General features: G+C 46.5%; 1 non-coding gene across 1 annotated transcript; it reads left to right on the forward strand.

Annotated features, from left to right (window-relative positions):
- The first annotated feature begins 3,433 nt into the window (after positions 1-3,433).
- Positions 3,434-3,552, forward strand: LOC142875919 (5S ribosomal RNA). The gene has a single exon (XR_012923157.1). It is a non-coding gene; the product is annotated as a 5S ribosomal RNA (ribosomal RNA).
- The last annotated feature ends 10,714 nt before the right edge of the window (positions 3,553-14,266 follow it).

The raw sequence follows: 14,266 nt of genomic DNA on the forward strand, positions 1-14,266 counted from the left end.
GACACAGCCAGATCCACATGCGCCCTGCCTGCTTGTCTCTGGTGAGTGTGTGGACACAGCAAGTTCCACACAGCGCCCTGCCTGCCCGACTCCCGTGGGTGACTGGACACAGCCAGTTCCACACTGCGCCCTGCCTGCCCGTCTCCCGTGGGTGTGTGGACACACCCAGATCAACACAGCGCATGGCCTGCCAGTCTCCCATGGGTGTGTGGACACACCCAGATCAACACAGCACACGGCCTGCCCGTCTCCCATGGGTGTGTGGTCACAGCCAGTTCCACACTGCGCCCTGCCTGCCCGTCACCCATGGGTGAGTGGACACAGCCAGATCCACACTGCGCCCTGAATACAAGTATTCAGGTGACATGTGTTGCCCGTGCCCCCCTCTCCCCTGTGTTCTTATTCATTTACCTCGGATGTTGTTCCAGCGTATTGTGGGGGTACCAATGTTAAGGTCGGTAACATTGCCCTCTCCCAACCTCCCCCCTCGGGTCAGAGCTTCAAGTGTGCCCAACCCCCAGTCGGTGCGCACCCACTCCATTCCTAATGGAGATGTCTGCCCATCCCCTCCCTCCACCCGCCCGACACCCACCCGATGAAGGTGATTCCTCTCTGTCCACTTAGGTGTCCATCCGTTCGTACCAATTTGCTGGTGAGCGCGCTCACGTGGTGCTCATGTGTCCATTCTTGGGATACTTGGCTTACTGGAACGGGTTCCAGCTCTGGCCAGGAGAACCACGAGAGGTGCCCTCTCACCGCTGCCCCTCACAGCCGAATAGCACTCTGTGGTGTCCACGCCCCACATTTTATTAATACACTCCGGGATGGATGGGCACTCGGGTCGCTTCCACATCTTTGCGATTGTGAATTGTGCCCTAACTGTAACCCTAACCCTTACCTAGCCCGTCTCCTCTGCCCCTGCCTGACGCGCTCCTCCCCAGCGAGGCCCGTCACTGTCCTGGGCCCCCGCCTGACCTGCTCCTTCCCACCCGGCCTGTCACCATCCTCTGCCCCTGCCTGACTCGCTCCTCCCCACCAGGCCCGTCACCCTCCTCGGCCCCTGCCTGAGCGACACATTCCCGCCCGGCCTGTCACCGTCCTCTGCCCCTGTCTGACATATTCCTTGCCGCCTGGCCTGTCACCGTCCTCGGCCCCTGCCTGACCGGCTCCTCCGTCTCCTGGGCCTTCCAAGGTCTTGGTGTGGACGCTGCTTCCAGGAAGCCCTCCAGAAACCCGGCAGCAGGGTGGCCGCAGCAGTCTCCAGCAGCCGTCCCTAAGTCGCATGCGGGGGACGTGCCCCCACTGTGCCTCGGGGACTCAGCCTGGTGTCTTCCCAGAGGCCCTACGGCTGTCAGCTGCCGCTCCCCGCAAGGGGAGAGCCTCGGAGGTGGGGACCGCCTCCTCGTGGGGACGTACACCCAGCTCTCCACGTCGGATTCCGGGGCTCTCTGTCCTGCCAGAAGGCCCAGCTGGCCTGCGGGTCCTTAGAGTGGCAAAAACATCCGAAAACTGAGATTGAGGGTCCGGTGGGTGTCTGCACTTTTGTGCTGGGCACCCCAGGGAGGCCCGGGGGCTGGCTGGACAACGCAGTCTGCTGGGCAGGGGGGGGGTTTGGAGGCGCAACTGATGCCCTTTGCACTTTGGGTAGCAAGTGTCTGAGGTGTCTCTGAGCCCTGCGCCATGTCTGGGGGGGGGGTGGGAGGCCGGGGGGGTGGAGGAGCAGGAGGAGGAGGAGGAGGAGGTGGGAAGGGCCGTGGCCTGCAGTCGTGTTCCCAGGGTGGCTTCTGTCATAGGCTGCTTGGCCTGGGCTCCCTGCACCTGGGCCTTTGGAGGACTGGCCCTGTGCTTGCCAACGCTTCCCCTGCAGGGACCCAGAGCTGGGAGGTTGCATCTCTCAGCCCTGGGTCAGGCAGAGCCCCAGCGGGCCATGCCCACAACCTCTCTCAGCACGGGTCTCCCAGAAGGCTCCTTTGGGACCAGGATTCTCTTGCGGGTGACTCTTTAAGGTCTGGCCCCTGGATGGAGGGGCACCAGGAGTAGAGGAGCAGGAAGGGGAAGGGGGTGGCCATGCGAGGGGACACTTTGAGGCCAAGTCTCAGCTTCAGCCTGATCCTCCTGGGAACCCCGGGGTGTACGTCACACCTCCTGGTTGTCCCGCTCTGAGACAAGGAGCCGGGCTTCCCATTCCCACAGCAGCCAGTCGTGGGCTGAGGACACCTGGGGCGTTGGGAACTCCCTGGCTTCTCCTTGGCTTAACATCTGGAGCTGCTTGTGAATTGTGCCGCCACACACACCCGAGTGCAGGTGTCTTCTGCACAGACTGCGGGCCTCGCTCTTCTGAATGCCGCTAGCTCGCCACCCACCCACGGGTGAACCTGGTCAGGGTACTTTCTCTCGGGGGCAGACTCTGATCCTGGCGGGCTACCGGTGTCTCTGTTTGCTCGTTTCTTTCTTCCATTTCGGGAAAGGCTTCCTTACTGGGTGTGGAAATCTCCTATGCCTTTCCTCGCCTATTCTGTCAGCTTTAAAATTCTCTTTTAGTTGCCACCCTCACAGATGGATTAGGAAACTCTTTCCGGTGCACTCATTAGTGAAATGACCTCAATGAAGCTGGAATCCAATATCTAATCGCCGATTTTTAGCGAGTCCACACGCCAGGGTGGTCGGGGTCCAATGCAGCCCCGGCCAGGCCCAGGCCCCTTGGACTGGGCCACAGGAGGACACAGAGGAGGGTCCCGGCCCCCACGGTCGCGTTGCCGGCACTTCTCCACGGGCTTGGGCGTTTTCCAGAGGTAGGAGATGGAGGGGACTGATTTCTTCAGCGCCCCACAAACCACGCCACCCCACCCATGGGACACATCCCTAGAGAGAGAGAGAGACGCCCCATACACTCGCTCCCCTCCCCCATGCGCTGTGCCCCAGCCCGGGACCTAGGGAATAGGCGGCAGCCCACCCACAGGGTGGGGGGCGCAGCTGAAAGGGGTTGTCGGGGAGGGCGGCCCCTGCCTGGGGTCAAAGGGCGGGCGGGCGGCGGCGGCAGCGGCCAGGAGCTGGGGGTGGGGGGCGGGTAGGTGAAGGAGGCCAGGCGAGGAGAGGAAGGGGGCTGGAAGGTCTCCACCTTGGCGAGTCCAGCCGTGGAGGCGCATCTTGTGTGAGTGTGAGTGAGTGAGTGTGAGTGTGAGTGTGAGTGTGTGTGTGTGTGTGTGTGTGTGTGTATAGAGAGACAGCCCCCCACCCCGGCCCGCCGCTCCCTGCCCGCCCCGCCCCACCTCGCCTGTCACCCCCGTCCCTCGGAGCCCGCCGGACCCGGCCGGTGAACTCAACAGGCCCGCCCGGTGGGGGTCAGCGCCGGCGCGGGGCCTGGGGCGGGAGGAGGCGGCGGGGAAGCGCAGAGAGGCTCGGCTTCTTGAGCGGGGCAGGGGCGCCCTCCGCCGTCTAGGGCCACACCACCCTGAACGCGCCCGATCTCGTCTGATCTCGGAAGCTAAGCAGGGTCGGGCCTGGTTAGTACTTGGATGGGAGACCGCCTGGGAATACCGGGTGCCGTAGGCTTCTTCTTTTTTTTTTTTTTTGTTTTGCCTCTTGTTCTGTCCCCTCTCTGGGAGCGAGGCGGCGGCCCGGGGTGGGGGTCACCCCCACCCTCAGCGCCCGCCGCGGTGCCTGGCGCCCCAGCCCGCACCGTGGGGCCTCCTCTTGTCCCAAGCCGCGACACCGCCGTCACGCGGCAGCATGCGTGGCTTCTGGACTGTCAGGTCTCAGACCAAAGGTCTGCTCTGTGGGAACCGACACGCTGGAGGAAACCTTGAGAGTCTGAGAGGGGAGGGAGTTCCAGAAGAAGGCCAGGATGTCATTTTGAGGGAGTATGTGACAGGAACTCGTCCCGTTGCTTTTGGGGTTCTATGGGCTACACCTAGGAATCTTTGGTGGTGGCACCTGATGTTGGGGGATCCGGAGTCACACCCAGACCTGCTCCACAGGCCTCCTTTTACTTTTCTCTTCGGATTCATTATTTTTTAAAAGTGTCTCTTATCTCTGAGGACTGAACTCTAATTTTTTGCTAAAAACTCCTTCCTAAGGAGGCCAGCTGGGTTAGGCTGGCAAATGGTAAGAAGGCCAGCAGGGTTAGGCTGACAAACAGTAAATTCCCACTAAGCGGCTTTTGTTAACCAAACGAAGCAGTGGTTTACTTCCTGACCTGATTCTGGTATGGCATTAACATCACCTAAAAAATAAGAAGCCCCTGTCTTAACTCAAGCATCCTAGCAGATGCCTATTCTTAAATTTAAACCATCTTAAAACATCCTAGCAGGCGCCTATTGTAAATTTAAAGTGTCCTCCTGTCTGGACCTCCCAGAGTGCTCATACCCTTATCTTAAAGTAAGCATATCTTTTCTGGTCTTCTAGATAAAGACTAACTCTCTCAGCCAATTGCCAGCCAAAGAATCTTTAAACCCACCTATAACCTGTAAGCCCCCGCTTCGAGATGTCCCACCTTTTTTGGGCCAAACCAATGTATGCCTCTCATGTATTGATTTGTGACTTTGCCTGTAACCCCTGCCTCTCTGAAAATGTATAAAACTGAACTGTAGCCCAGCCACAGCGAGTCCACTTGCCCAAGGCCTCTTGGCAGTGGCTCCGGGTCATGGTCCTCAAATTTGGCTCAGAATAAATCTCTTTAAAATTATTTTACAGAGTTTGGCTTTTTTCCGTCGACAATTTTGGCGTAGCCGGCAGGATCTCAGAGAAGACTCAGGACCGCCTAAGGAGCAGCGCGGACTCGGCGCCAGGTACCGGCACGGCCCTTTTAGGCCTCCGACTCCGAGCTTCTCCTTCAGCGGGACTGGTAAGTCCTCCTGAGATCCGGACCTCCCGCTTTTGGTTGATGGTCTTTGTTTATTCTGAGCTGGTTCTTTTCCTAGGAATTGTTGTTTGGGATCCTAATTTAGGTTTGGAGGTGCACTCTAAAGGGCTTTCTCCGTTGCCTTTTTTTTTCCTCTCAAAACTAGTTTCAATTGGCTTGTCTGCGCATTTGGCAAGGAACCCAACTGTCCTATTTGTAGATAGATGAGAGACTGAGTTTCTCAGCTCCGAAGAAAAGGGGCAGCTTTCTCCTCCCAGACCTAAGGCAGCTCTGGGTGACCAGGGCCCTGAATGGGAGTTGCCTGGGGCGATTCCCCAAGGCGTGAGTAGCCCCACAGGGAACCCCCCAACAAATTAATTAAAAAAAGGCTCGTTCAGGAAACGCACATAAGAGCTGATCACTCAGCGTTTTGAGCCCTCTCGGAGGTACTAGACCCCCGAGAGAGAAACTGAGACACGTAAGAGGGTGGGACCGACTCAATGGTGAAACATTGAGGAGCCCCACCCACAAGCAGCACACTGTGATCCAGGACACCAAACCCTAGACCGCAGTTCGGTTCCTTGAAGAAAAAAAAAAGAAGAGGAAGGGCAAGGAAAATGACTCTTTTGGGGGCACCCCAGTTGGTTTGTGGTACCTCTACTTGCAAGTATTTTTGTAAACAAAAAGATTCAAAGGCATGCCAGGTTTTCTAGGGCTCCAGCTGGTTATAGCTAATTCTTGTGCACAAGGTTTTAAGAAAGGGCAAAATTACATCAAGAAAAATTCAGAGCTGAAATGGTCGACCCCCCACTATTAAAATGTCTCAAGCTATCTCTCTTTCTTTCTGGCTACTCTAAAATCTGCTAACTTTTTCTAGTGATGTTAAGATAACTCATTGTTTGTGGTATTTACAATTGAAAGGCTGCCTGGAGACCTTGCAGCCAGTTCTAGCTAAAATGCTAACACAGAATACTCATTTTGCACTGAAGAAAAAAATCAAACTGCCATAGAAACTGCTTTACCCAAAACTTTGATCCACAGGTCTAATTAAGTTACCTATCAGGTCAACTAAAGTTTGCCAGGTGTACAAGTTCCAGTCTCATCAGAAGAAATTTAGATCCAGCTTTCTGTTACAGACTGGTGAGTTTGTGTTACCATTTCATGGCTAACATTCTAAGGTAAAATTTATCAGAAACTTTGTGTGTATGTATGCGTCTGAGAGAGTGTATATGTTTGGGTATGTTTTATGTCTGTCCATGTATCACATGTTTGTGCTTATAGGTTTCAGACTGTTTTAAAATTAAGGAAGCGCTCATAAATTAAACCCAAATGCTTCATGTGAATTTAGTAACTGTTGGTAAATAAGCTGTGTTATTATTAATAAATAAGGTGTTATTAGTAAAGTAATAGTAAAAATGCTTTCAAACTGTCAGCATACATTTGTTTTTGCCTGGCTTTTACTGGACATTTTTAAGTTCTTGAGGTGTAAAGGTTTGATAAAAATGTAATGGGTGATTTTTGTTAAGTAAATTTAATATTTGGTCAAATGATATTAACTGAATCTGGGTTACCAACAAAAATACTTATGTGTTTAACTTTAAGGTAAAAATGCAAATGTACCTGAGTCAACAAATTAGAATAAATAAAACACCAAGTATAGGAAAAAAAAATCCAAATTTAATTGTTAAAGGTGTATAAAAAAAAAAAACATTTTGGTTTTGGTCTTTTAATCCTAACTGCAGAAATAGTTTACCTCCACTCATTCAATGCCTGTAGAGAGGTGCACAAGGTGTGTTCAACTCATTTAACAGTACTGTTAGGAATTCAAAGTTGTCCTGAAAGTTGTAAAGAACTTAAATTGAAAGCTTTAGTTTTACCTTGGTCTTGTCCATTTTTGTCCTACTCTTTACAATCTAGCTGGTTATGATTACATTGTGTTACTGTAATAGAGTTTTTGCCTAAAAAAAATTCTAAATTATTAATTTTTATATAGCAATTTAAGATAAAAAGTGACTGATGGTTAAAATCCATGAGACTCTCAAAGTAATCTTACTCTATAAATGTGCTAAAGTTTATGCACTAAACATTGTTTTGAGATCATTTAGATAGTTTGTTTTTTTTAACAGCTTAATCTTGAACCTCATGTAAAAAGCATGTTACCACTTTGTATCATTGTTTGAGGTGCTAACAAATGGTGCTGAAAGTTTTTTTCCTCAGTCTACAGCCAGGAGATCTTATGTTGATGGGATTTAAAAAAAAAAAAAACTAGCTTAAAATAAAGGCTTCAAAAGCAAAATTTTCTGACCTTGCTCACCTCTTGTGCCAATTCTTCCCTAAAGCTAGCCATAAAACCTAAAATTATTCATGTAAAATGCCCATAAAGCAATTATCTGACCTACTTTGTTTTTACTTTGTTTTACTGTAAAACCCCATGCCAGAAAGGGCTTTGTCCTACACCCAAAAGGGAAAAATGCACACTCAAGAGGCCAAGCAAAATCTAAATATAAAATGCCTTGCTGGTTCTGCCACTAAGCCTGTTAGAATTAGCTCATATCCTTTTTGTCCAATCATCTTTCTACACAGCTGTCCATACTTTAAACATAAAAAATGGACAATTTCCCCTGCATCTTTGTGTTCATTCTAAAAACGTCCATGTATAAGTTTTAAGTCCTTCTCTTATTAATCCTATTACTTTTAATGTCAGTAGATTTTCAGCAAGCCTTTAGGAGAACAGTGGCCTTTGCTCCCAAACTTTGGGTGCCAGAGACATTCCCCTATGATGCCAATAGATTTTGTTTGGGGATGTGATGTTTTGGAAGGATCTAATTAGCAAATACCTTTAAACAAGATATTCTAAAATGACTACTATGTTTACAAAATTTAGAAGTGATGTTATATTTTGTTTAAAATAACAAGTCTTATTTAAATGCTTATTGTTTCTGATAAGATTTGAGTTTGTATTTTAATCCGTGTTCTGTTATATATATCTAATTTACAGGGTATAAAAATGGTTAATAAAGTAACTTAAACTTTTAATAGCTAGGATCTAAGTAAGCTGCTAATATAGATGAATTACGTAAATACAAATGCAATAAATACAAATAAATCTTAAAGTCATGTTAAGTTAAAAAATAATCATAAAATGTCATTATATGTCCCTTAGAAATGGGTCATTTATAAGGTAAAGTACTAGAACATCAGTTCTTAAATATAAGTTTAAGTTTATACCTTCATAGCCTTATATTTAGGAATACTAATACAATTGGTGACTAATAGTTCAAAGTTAATTTAACTTCCTAAGTTTTTCTAAGAGTTGACATTATGATTAGTACGTGTAATTAAAACTTCTAGATAAAAGAAGAACAACTCTGTACAAAAATTCTTTTAATAAAATGTTATACAGCATAAGTATTAGTTTGTTAAAAGATAATTTTGTTTATAGGCATTTATGGAAACAAACTTTCCTCTCAGGACTGCTTTAGCTGTGTCCCACAGGTTTTGACAACTTGTGTTTGATAACTTGTGTTAAAAAAAAAAAAATCTTTTGATTTCCATCTTGATTTCCTCATTTATGAAGTGATCATTTAGTAGAAGGTTGTTTAGTTTCCATGATTTTGTGTAAAAATGAGAGTTCCTGTTAGGGTCGATCTCTACATTTACTCCATTGTGATCTGAAAAAAGACACGGTATAATTTCTATTTTTAAAAAAAAAAAAATTGTTTGAGATATGCTTTGTCCTAGGATATGGTCAATCTTAGAGAATGACCTATGAGTTAATGAGAAGAATGTGTATTCAGTGGTTTTGAGGTAGAATGTCCTATAAAATGTAAGTCAGGCCCAATTGTTCTAGAGTTCTGTTTAAGTCCATTATTTTGTTTAATTGGTTTTTTGAAACTACTTATCCAATATGTAAATGATCATTAAAAATTAAGTAGATATAAAAGTTAAAGGTTATAAAAGGTTTATAAAAGTCTTATAGTCTTATAGGTTAAAATTAGATTGATTTGTTTATAAGATTTTATTAAAATTAACTTTGATGATTAGTACACTAACACAATGAAATTTGGCTTTCTCTTTTAAACTAGATTGTCATATGATATTAATAGGAATAACAAGATTTTTTATTCATCTTTTAATAAACTGCAAAAAAGACACAGATTCAGCTTCCTTATTAACTTGTACTGCAGTCTGTCTATTTAGGTCTTATACTTGTTTGAGACACTGAGTCTCCTTTCTCTAAAAAAATAGGATTTTGGCACTTAAAAAAATATATATATATTTGAATTATTAATTTGGCTATAATTTTACAGTAACCTACAATCTTGTTTCATGACAAGTGTCTTAGGATAAACAATTCATGACTTCCTACTTTTTAAAGTTTTCACTAAAATTTAAAGTTACTAAAAATAAAAATTCTAGTCATTGTATGTAATTCTACATATAAGGTGTACCAAAGAATATAAAACAGAATGTTCTTATTAAAATGTGTAACTTTGTCTAATAAGGGCTGAATCAAAATAAATTTAGAAAGAAAATACAAAATTCCACTTGTGTAAGAAAAAGATGTAAAGGGACAATGAATATAGAAATATATTTTGGTAAGAAAGGTTAAACAGAAAGAATAATGTAAAGAAAGGATCTTGCATGAAATTTTTGTCCTAAAATGAATGGTTATTTAGAAAAAGGGAATGTTAGGACAAAATCGAAAGTTTTAAGGTATGTTTTGTAAATGGTTTGTGGTACGTGCAGGTGAGGATGAAGTTTATAAAAAATTTATTAAAAAATTTTGGCTAAAACAAAGATTTCTGTCAATATTAATTTACTCTTAATGAAATAACATGATGTGTACTCATTTTGATTTTATAACATGTTTTTTTTCCTCTTAATATAAAAGGTAGTGTAGTACAAAAGGTTTTTGTTTAATTTTGGTAATTGGCATTTTATGCTTTGGTAAAACATTTTATACTTTGTCAGATAATCTCTGTGCTCTCTTTATTAGGTTTTGACTAACTAGAAAAACTAAAAAAGGGTTAAGATTTGTATCCATATAACTTTATCACCTTTAGATTTATTTGATATCTATCTCTTTGTTAAATTATTTTATAGTGGTTTGTGATTATATATGCACAAATGCTTTAAGCCTTTGATATTTGACAACCTTTCCAAAACTTAAATTCTGAATCCAGCCTTTTGACCTTAAACTAGCTTTTTACACATTAGGATCACCAAAAGTCTAAGACAGACTTTAGATTTATTTTAATGTGTCAAAACTATCCAGGGAACATTATCAAATATAAAATGGTGTTTAACTTTCTTTGGGCTGTACTTATAAGTATATTATTAATATACTAGTATTGTAAAATATTGACATGTCTTGGTATGTGTTATCAGTAATAATTATGGTTATTAGGTAAATTGCTATATGTCACAAAATAACCAATTTGGACTCTCTGTAACCATGGCTGGTCAAGTTTTATCATCTTTTAAGTTATTATTTTACTTTGATTCATCTCAGAAAATGATTCTTTCTGGCTAAGTCTAAAATTGGCTTCTTCAAGTAAAGGCCATGGAAAGGACTGACAAATCCACTTAAATACTGGTTTCTAATAACTTTGGAGATTATATATACCACTGGACTAAAAGAAAACGAAATTCCAAGACTTTAATTAAAAATCTGATATGACCATGAGTATAGCTAATTCAAACCTCATGAGACGGAACTAAATTTTCATATAAAGACTCTTTATTTAAAACATTACTAACTCTTTTATTTTGTTTTCCAGAGTCCTGACAAATTTTAAGTAATTAGCAAGTTTACCTGATCTCTGGGACCTTAAAACCATAGAAATCTGCCAAAGCCCTGTTCAAATGTCCTCCCTCTAAGCCCAGGGAATATCATGGAAGAGGGGGCGTGCCAGATTGTAAGGGCCAATTCTGAGGGATGGAATTAGTTTAGACCCTCCAGATGAAGGAGGGACACACAAAAGCCTAAAGGAATACTAAATAAGATACTCCGTCTTTTCAGGCCACATGCTGCAGATAGCCATCCCAATCATAAAAGTCTTTCTCTGCTTCCTATAGACTTAGAACTTACTAAGTATAATTTTTATCAGTTATGGATTTATCCAAAAAGAAATATAATAAGTAATTTATCAGCCACCTTACTATAAATTACTAAATTTCCTCCTTAGCTTAATTGTTAATAATGCTTATATTTTGCTACAAGTTGTAGGTAAATTAGTTTTATAACTTTGCCTTTAAAATATTAAAGATCAAATGTTTCTCAAGTTTAATTTATGCCCTCCTCAGGATGTTATACCTATGGAGACTAATTGTCCAGAGGAAAAATTAAATTTATTAGATTCTGAATTGGTATCAGTTTTGTAATCCTCAAATAAAATTTACCATAAAGTTCAATTGACTGTTGATACAGAGGGTAAACGCATTGTAAGTCTGATTAAAAAAAATATGATGATGCATGCAAAGGATTTTTTTGGCTGGTTAGGCTGCTTGTTACCTTCTGATTCTACCTATGACTCTTATTAAGTTTCCTGTAAATGCTATACCAGATACAGGAAAAGGAAAAAAATCAATCAAAGGCCCAGATCATGATAGCTCGCAAAACAGATCTGGTTCAAGATGTTTTTTTTTCAGAGTAGGCCGGAGGCCTGACTCTATCTGGCCCCCTTTAACAATTGGCTATTAAATCAAGTGGAGTCATGTCCCCCCCCTAAGATATAACACCGCCTATTTCACAACACCATGCGACCAGATAGACAACTCTAGGAATGAGCCTTCCTAGCACCGTGGGACCAGACATCTCTAGGAATGAGCCTTCCTAGCACCGTGGGACCTCATGCTAGTTATTGGCCTACATATGCATTCCATGGAGTGATCTTTGGCCAACAGGGGGAACTGAGGACTGAACTCTAATTTTTTGCTAAAAACTCCTTCCTAAGGAGGCCAGCTGGGTTAGGCTGGCAAATGGTAAGGAGGCCAGCAGGGTTAGGCTGACAAACAGTAAATTCCCACAAAGCGGCTTTTGTTAACCAAACGAAGCAGTGGTTTACTTCCTGACCTGATTCTGGTATGGCATTAACATCACCTAAAAAATAAGAAGCCCCTGTCTTAACTCAAGCATCCTAGCAGATGCCTATTCTTAAATTTAAACCATCTTAAAACATCCTAGCAGGCGCCTATTGTAAATTTAAAGTGTCCTCCTGTCTGGACCTCCCAGAGTGCTCATACCCTTATCTTAAAGTAAGCATATCTTTTCTGGTCTTCTAGATAAAGACTAACTCTCTCAGCCAATTGCCAGCCAAAGAATCTTTAAACCCACCTATAACCTGTAAGCCCCCGCTTCGAGATGTCCCACCTTTTTTGGGCCAAACCAATGTATGCCTCTCATGTATTGATTTGTGACTTTGCCTGTAACCCCTGCCTCTCTGAAAATGTATAAAACTGAACTGTAGCCCAGCCACAGCGAGTCCACTTGCCCAAGGCCTCTAGGCAGTGGCTCCGGGTCATGGTCCTCAAATTTGGCTCAGAATAAATCTCTTTAAAATTATTATACAGAGTTTGGCTTTTTTCCGTCGACATCTCTATGATTGCATTTTCTTTTCTCTCTCTTTTCAAGCAGATGATGGGAGTCCAAGTATGAAGGTGACATGTGTTGCCCGCGCCCCCCTCCCCCCTGTGTTCTTATTCATTTACCTCTGATGTTGTTCCAGCGTATTGTGGGGGTACCAATGTTAAGGTCAGGTACGTTGCCCTCTCCCAGCCTCCCCCCTCGGGTCAGAGCCTCAAGTGCGCCAATCCCCCAGTCGGTGCGCACTCACCCCATTCCTAATGGAGGTGTATGCCCATCCCCTCCCCCCACCCGCCCGACACCCACCCGATGAAGGTGATTCCTCTGTGTCCACTTAGGTGTCCATCGGTTCGTACCCATTTGCTGGTGAGCACGAGCACGTGGTGCTCGTGTGTCCATTCTTGGGCTACCTGGCTTACTGGAACGGGTTCCAGCTCTGGCCAGGAGAACCACGAGAGGTGCCCTCTCACCGCTGCTCCTCCTAGCTGAATAGCACTCCGTGGTGTCCACGCGCCACATTTCATTTACGCACTCGTGGGTCGATGGGCACTCGGGTCGCTTCCAGGTCTTTGCGATTGTGACTTGTGCCCTGAGTCTAACCCTAACCCTTACCCAGCCCGTCTCCTCCTCGGCCCCTGCCTGACTGACTCCTTCCCGCCCGGCTGTCTCCTGTCACCGTCCTCTGCCCCTGCCTGACACGCTCCTCCCCGCCCGGGCCGTCACCGTCCTCGGCCCCTGCCTGACGGGGCTCCTCCGTCGCCTGGGCCTTCCAAGGGCTTGGTGTGGACGCTGGTTCCAGGACGCCCTCCCAGGAACCCGGTAGCAGGGCGGCCGCAGCGTCTCGCGCCACCCAACCGTCCGCCGGCCGGCGGCCGTCGCTAAGTGGCCTGCGGGGGACGTGCCCCCACTTTGGGGCGGGCGCCCAGCCTGGTGTCTTCTATGAGGCCCCGTGGCTGCTTTTCCCCCCCGCAAGGGGAGCGCCGCGGAGGTGGGGACCGCCTCCTCGTGGGGACGTACACCCAGCTCTCCATGTCGGATTCCGGGGCTCTCTGTCCTGCCAGAAGGCCCAGCTGGCCTGCGGGTCCTTAGAGTGGCAAAAACATCCGAAAACTGAGATTGTGGGTCCGGTGGTTGTCTGCACTTCTGTGCTGGGCACCCCAGGGAGGCCCGGGGGCTGGCTGGACAACGCGGTCTGCTGGGCAGGGGGGGGGGTTTGGAGGAGCAACTGATGCCCTTTGCACTTTGGGTAGCAAGTGTCTGAGGTGTCTCTGAGCCCTGCGCCTTGTCGGGGGGGGGGGGGGGTGGGAGGTCGGGGGGGGGTGGAGGAGCAGGAGGAGGAGGAGGAGGAGGTGGGAAGGGCCTTGGCCTGCAGTCGTGTTCCCGGGGTGGCTTCTTCCACAGGCTGCTTGGCCTGGGCTCCCTGCACCTGGGCCTTTGGAGGACTGGCCCTGTGCTTGCCAACGCTTCCCCTGCAGGGACCCAGAGCTGGGAGGTTGCATCTCTCAGCCCTGGGTCAGGCAGAGCCCCAGCGGGCCATGCCCACAACCTCTCTCAGCACGGGTCCCCCAGAAGGCTCCTTTGGGACCAGGATTCTCTTGCGGGTGACTCTTTAAGGTCTGGCCCCTGGATGGAGGGGCACCAGGAGTAGAGGAGCAGGAAGGGGAAGGGGGTGGCCGTGCGAGGGGACACTTTCAGGCCAAGTCCCAGCTTCAGCCTGATCCTCCTGGGAACCCCGGGGTGTACGTCACACCTCCTGGTTGTCCCGCTCTGAGACAAGGAGCCGGGCTTCGCATTCCCCCAGCAGCCAGTCGTGGGCTGAGGACACCTGGGGCGTTGGG

Source organism: Microcebus murinus, chromosome 14, assembly GCF_040939455.1.
Source record: "Microcebus murinus isolate Inina chromosome 14, M.murinus_Inina_mat1.0, whole genome shotgun sequence".
Taxonomy (NCBI): domain Eukaryota; kingdom Metazoa; phylum Chordata; class Mammalia; order Primates; family Cheirogaleidae; genus Microcebus; species Microcebus murinus.